The following is a 6232-nucleotide window of genomic DNA, read 5'->3' as shown; positions in this document are numbered from 1 at the left end:
AATCATCAAGCCATAAAAGAGAAAATTCAATATACTTTCTAGAGATAGAAGTCTATTTTTAAACCATCAAAATAATATTGCTTTTAGAAAATCCCTGTTGCTTTACGGTACTAGTATTTTGAGCAGGACTTTGATGTCAAAGATGCTGTAGTAATAAAAGCACAGACATCGCAATGTTAATTTTTGTTTTTTATTACATCACATATCTATCTGGGCCCGTGTCAGTAAAGACAAATATGCCAGGTAAGGAGTGACCAGTGCCATACAGCACCGCAGGGAAAGGAAACAGCTGAGGGGCAAAGGACCAACAGAGATCCTCTACGGAGAAAAAAACTCTGGGTGAAAAGCAATGCCGTTACAAGGGGGTTTCCACAAAAACTTCCCTATTCTGTGAAAACCTGATCTGATGTGGAGAGAATTCCAGAGTCAGCCTAAAGCCAGGCAGTAAGAAGTTGAAGCAAGCTAGTGAGCTGGAGGGAATCCCAGAGAGATGCCTCTCCAGAGAGATCCTGTTCTCTCACACACACTGCGCAGGGCCATGCAGCTCTTCAAGAGCTGTGTATTCTTGGGAGTCAGAGCTCACATTCTCCTGACATCACGCTTCCTGTGCCATATAACTCCAAGGTTTGTACAAAACAAGGAAAAACATCACAGCAACCATCACTGACTTCATTCGTCGAGAGGCGGCCACCTAGAAGATTTTTTTAGCTGCCAGATGTAGCCACTGCCCTGTGAACACATCCAAGTAAGTTTAACCTCAAGTGATTGATCACAAAAGGGCTGAAGAAAGAGATTATTTTTTTCTTTTTTACAGCAAAACACTTTTTCTCATTTCTTGAGTATCCAGTGGCTGAGGAGAAACATGTTTTCCTGTAGATACGAGCTCAGCTTGTGAGTGCTATGGACATTCTTTTATTGATAAAAGACTCACTGCTCGCTAAAAATATCCAGCTTTTGAAGTAGAAACGATCCTTCTTCAGCATTTCTGAACTTCAGAGAAACTTAGAAGCTGGTATGATTTGCTATGACCCCACCCCCTCAGACTTCCCCAGTATAAAATTATCTTGAAGGAGAAAAAGTAAAATGAAAATATTTAAAACATTTCTCTTCAACATCTCCACTTCTCTGAGGAAGATTTTACTAAGGCAAAAATGGGTAGCATTGGCAGGACCACTGCAGACTTTCTAACAGGTTAGATCTAACATGCAATTAATAACTGCTCCACACCATAAAAGGCATTGAAAAGATACACACTGATTTATTTACACTGGTATTTAAACAGTACTACAGAAAAGAGAAGGAAAAACCACCTCAAAAGCCATGCATATATAATTTTTTTTTGTCTGCAACAGTCTGACGCTCGGAGTTCATCAGCTAGTCTTTAACCTGCACTCCCTGCAAGTTCATGATTTCATTGGGGTGAAAAAATGGAATACACGAATCACAGTTCCTATTGTTCAAGAGCTAAAATTAAGATTTGATCCAAGCGAAGCCAAGTTCAAAAACTGTCCTAGCTTTAGTGTCTGCCTTGTCGTTTACCCAGTCAACAAAATAGTTTTAAGCTCCAAACACTACCTTTTACATAGTAGCACATGAAACAGTAACAATGGAGCTCAGCTGTGCCTCTGCGTGTTTTCTTTCCGTATTTCTCCCTAATCTTTCAAATTTATGATTTTGCAAGTGATTTTACATCTGGTTATTGCTCCTCTTCTTGGCTAGATATCAAAGACTACTGATACCTAAGGCTGGTGTCCTCAAAGCCTGAGTGAGCCAAATGCATGACTCACAAATTTCCATCTAACAGTCTCTCTGTTCAAAAAGCCCAATCTTAGAATGAGAGAAATTGAAAAGACTCAGGCTGAAACATACACATAGCCTTAAACAGCTGAAAATACACCGTGAGCTTGGAAAGTGCATTTAATTTATAGCATTTAATTTTTTAAGATCTCTTCCATGCTTCCATCGGAACCATACGGATCTTCCATTTCCTTATATTCTATGCCTACACTATTCCTACACTACAAGTCACCCTAGAATATAGTGGCCAAATACGTGCAGTAGTTTAAAACATAATTGTGTATATGCATATTAGCTCTACAGTGTGTTTTGTTTTTTTTTCTGAGCTTACACAATAACAACTGACAGCAAAGCTCATTGAAATGTATTTAGTCATTTGCATCCATCTATTTAATTTATAGTTACCTCCCAGGTACTCATTTGTATTTACAATTACAATGCAGATTTACTAAAAGCTCTCAAGAAAACAAGAGTGTTGGTGAAGCGTCATCATGTGCTGGGATGTCACTAGATGATTACACTTCATAAAAGATGGAGATCCCTTTCTAGTTTTAAGAGTTTCTGTCTTAATTTTCAGAAATACAAGCACACCACAACCTTTCCATTTCAGTGCATTTCAAATGCTCAGCACCTATAGAAATTAGACTGCGTTATCTGGGATATCATAATGTCAATAATTCAATTAATCTCTGTGTAGAAGTAAAGGAAGAACCAACACACTGGGAGAAAAAAATTATCTAATATCTCTCCAGTCAAGTTGCTGTACAGAAACTAGAAGTCATTGAAAATACAGCCTAACCTATGAATCTTGCTCCTTTTATACTTTTTAACCATCTCAGGAGTGACACTATAACTGTTTGCTTTGCGGGCCAGGCAGTAAGTGCTCAAACTGTAAGGACACATGACTCGTGCCACTCCTGGGGCAAGGCCACCATCGTTATTGATCAGATTTCCAACTGCAGTGACCCTACAAGGCTGCCAAACATTTACTACCCATTTGGGGGATGCTGAGATATAATCTTCTTACTCTTATGTACATAGTATTTTCAACTATGGTTTAGACAGTCTTGTCCCTAACAATTTTGCATTGCATAAGGATTCTTTTTATAGTATCAACACATTCTGTCCTGTATAGTTTAGGTTTTGTAAAGCATAAATCAACGTAAGTATTATGTTCAAATATATGTATAGCTGGTACGTTAACATTAAAAAGGTTTATCAGAGCAGAATTAAAATTGAGCTTTGAAAACTAACTCTAAACTTTCTGATTTTCAAAGGCTGGGGCTTGTTGGTTTTTTTTTTTTGTAAAAATATTGCACTTTTTTAACACTTTGTTGAATTTGCTTGTGGGGCTGTATTTTTCTTTTTAGGCAAAAAAGAAAAATATGAGGAAACACTTGGTATAGTTGCAGATTCCCTGATACAGATATTATTTCACGTAACATGAAGTTACTAAGGCTTCCTCTCTTTTTTTGATTGAAGATACCAGAACTAGAGCTGGGCAGGAGTTTTCTTACACAAAGTACCTTGCTTAAGAAATCTCATTCATTAAAAACAACGCTGAGAATTCATTTCCTAAATGTCTAACTTTTGTACACTCAGGTACGAGACGGTCACCCTCTCTATCCTTTATAGTCAATGAGGAGACACCAACGATCCAGAAAGTGATTCACCTCCTCCTAACGCAGGCCCTTCCAGATGGTGATTCAGCTCACCCCAGTCAGACACCTGTCTGAGGACATGATGAACCACCTTCAGGAATGCCTGTTTCTCTCCGCTGGCTACCAAGGGTAGACAGGGTGACTGGCTCATAGCTCAAGATTTTCTTAAGTCTGTGATAGAAATTCCATCCCATCTAAAGTGCGCACTGAAACACAGTGGTTGAGGTTAACTTTTCAGGTTCTGCCACCCAAGGACTGCAGGTACCACGTTACCTGACCCCATGGCAGCCTGGGGAGCCAACTTTGAAGAGCTGAGTTTCAGAAACATTATTGAAATGTCCATTTCCCAGGAAGTTATAGATGTCTTATTTTTTTTTCTTAAGAGCGTGAAAACGTCTGAAGCACCAAGGTTTCTTATGAATCACAAATTCTCAAACTCAGCAACTCTAACTGGAACCCTGTTTATTTCTGGACTTTGATATTTGAGGATGAGGTATTAAAAAACACAGCTATTTTAACACCTGGTTTCAATCCAGTTAATAACTTTGCACCTGATACATTCTCCCCCATTAAGTCAAATTTATGCTAATACTGTCCTGATTAGCAAGTACGATTTAAAGCTGGCTTATGGGATGATTTCTGAATAAGGCAGGTGTCTAGATCCAGTGAATTTCAGCTATCAGATTATAAGACAACATGAACTTCACAAGTTATCTACAGGTATCCCTGCAAAACAGTGGAATAGCCTACAGGATGACAGGTGGTCACAGCTAAGGAAAGGTCTATTTCATGCTGGGTAAATCTGCGCTTTTACTGAACACAACACAATCTCTCACATTGGAAACTGCAGAACTCTGGTATTTATTTAAGTTACTTTATGAAAAATTCAGTTAGCCACATGGAACTCACTCAATTCTGAAGATACAGGTCTTGAAACACAGGAGTATGTACTTAAACAATTCCAAAAATGGATAGCATAGGCTGTGCTCTGCAGGGCTTAAAGAAAGGTGAAGCAAAGGGCACCAAGCTGACGGGCTCAGCAGGATGACTGTGTGTCTTCTCCTTCTGAAGGAGCCTTAGGTGGTGACATATCTGGCCTTTCTGCACTATATTTCACGGCTTGGTGTGGGCAGACCTTAACTCATTCTATAAATCCTACTGTATCCTGAAAGACATATTTTCTTCCTTTTTTTTCCCTCTGAAAAAATGCTTCAGGCAGTAACTTCGCATCTACAACACTCTGCTTCTCTTTAGGATCTAGAAAAAGCAGCAAAGGCACAGAAGGGATACATTTTTATCTTCCTTAGATTCATCTGAGCTCTCCGGGAAATACCTAATAATGCATTTACAGCATGCTGTTTTCAAAGCGCCATCTATTAAAATATTAATCACCTATTCATCTCAGCCCCACAGCAAAGCAGGTGATTTCACATTTCTACTACTTTACAGACGCATGGATAAGTACTGTGAAGGAAAGGATAATTTTCAGAGCTGAACACAAGAAACACATCTTCACGCTCGACAGTTAGAAGAGGATATCCCACATCAATCCACTCAAGCACGCACACAAAGCGGGAGCTAGACCCAGGAAATAAGCAGTCAGGACGTCTAGTTTTAAGGCACGAAGGGCCAAAGCACACATCAAACAATGCGCTTACTCTGCACTTGCGTAGGTTTTATCAAGCACAGGAACTGTATCGCTTTTCATGGCAAGTATCACTGTATCCATTTTAGAATCAGAGAAACTGATGCACATTAAATTAAACCGATTGCTCAAAGCTATTTGATACCTTCTGGCAATATGGTAGAGAGTTTCAGACTACACGTAATTTACAGGTCAAGTCTGTCACAACATACAAAAGCAACTAATATTTTCTTCTAAAATGGCAGTGCTGCTGCTTACCTAGCGTATGAGAGGGAATTTAATCTTCTTTTCTCTCTCAGGGAATTCCTACCCACAGCTCTTGCCTTTCTGAAAAGCATTCTGTTCCTCAGAGCCCTGGGATGATGGTGATGAGTAGAGGTATTCGCTGCCCTTCTAGCTGAAGCTGCTTTTCTCTACAAAAGATCCAATAATTAAAAACGCTTTGGGCTAGAAAAGGAAAACAGTTGTATGCTTGTAGGAAAAGTATTCAGCTAGAAGACGTCAGTATCGTTTAATGTCATGTTTAAGCAGCCAGGACTGTTGCACCCCAATAACTGAGTCCCTAGCCAAGTATGGCTGATATCAGGCTGCATTAACGTTTGTTTTACATTCCTTCTGGTACAGTAAGTCTTTGGATTTAGGGATTGCGGTAAGGCAGCTGGAGCTCAACATGGTTGTGCCATTCTGTATTTTTAGTTCTAACCCGTAATGCCTGCCTCCAAGTAGGATGCTAAACCATCTCTTAGAATTATGCATCAATACCACATCCTCATTTTGCAATCTCATACCCAATAACTCACTGGCCAGGGCACTCTCCCATCCTATGGCCAGGCTTTAGCTCCCTACTTTATTTGAGGGACATTTAAACACAGTCTCCCATCTTAGGTGCTAGCTTAACTACTAATTAACTTGATGTGCAGTAGTCTCAGTTCTTTCCGTTGTAACTCTTCCAAACTTAGGGGATAATTAGTTCACCATTGGATCTGAGAAAAAGAAAGACACAGAGCATGATTCAGTAATTTAGTGGCTGAGAAAGAAAAGACCTGAATTTCCATCTGCCTCACTTAAGCATTTTATAGGCTATATATAGGCTTCAGCTCTTTCCAGAAGGGTTGGATTAGAGAGGAAA

Source organism: Rissa tridactyla, chromosome 3 (assembly GCF_028500815.1).
Source record: "Rissa tridactyla isolate bRisTri1 chromosome 3, bRisTri1.patW.cur.20221130, whole genome shotgun sequence".
In the NCBI taxonomy this organism is placed as follows: Eukaryota; Metazoa; Chordata; class Aves; order Charadriiformes; family Laridae; genus Rissa; species Rissa tridactyla.
The sequence above is the reverse complement of the archived record's forward strand: the minus strand, read 5'-3'. Positions refer to the sequence as shown.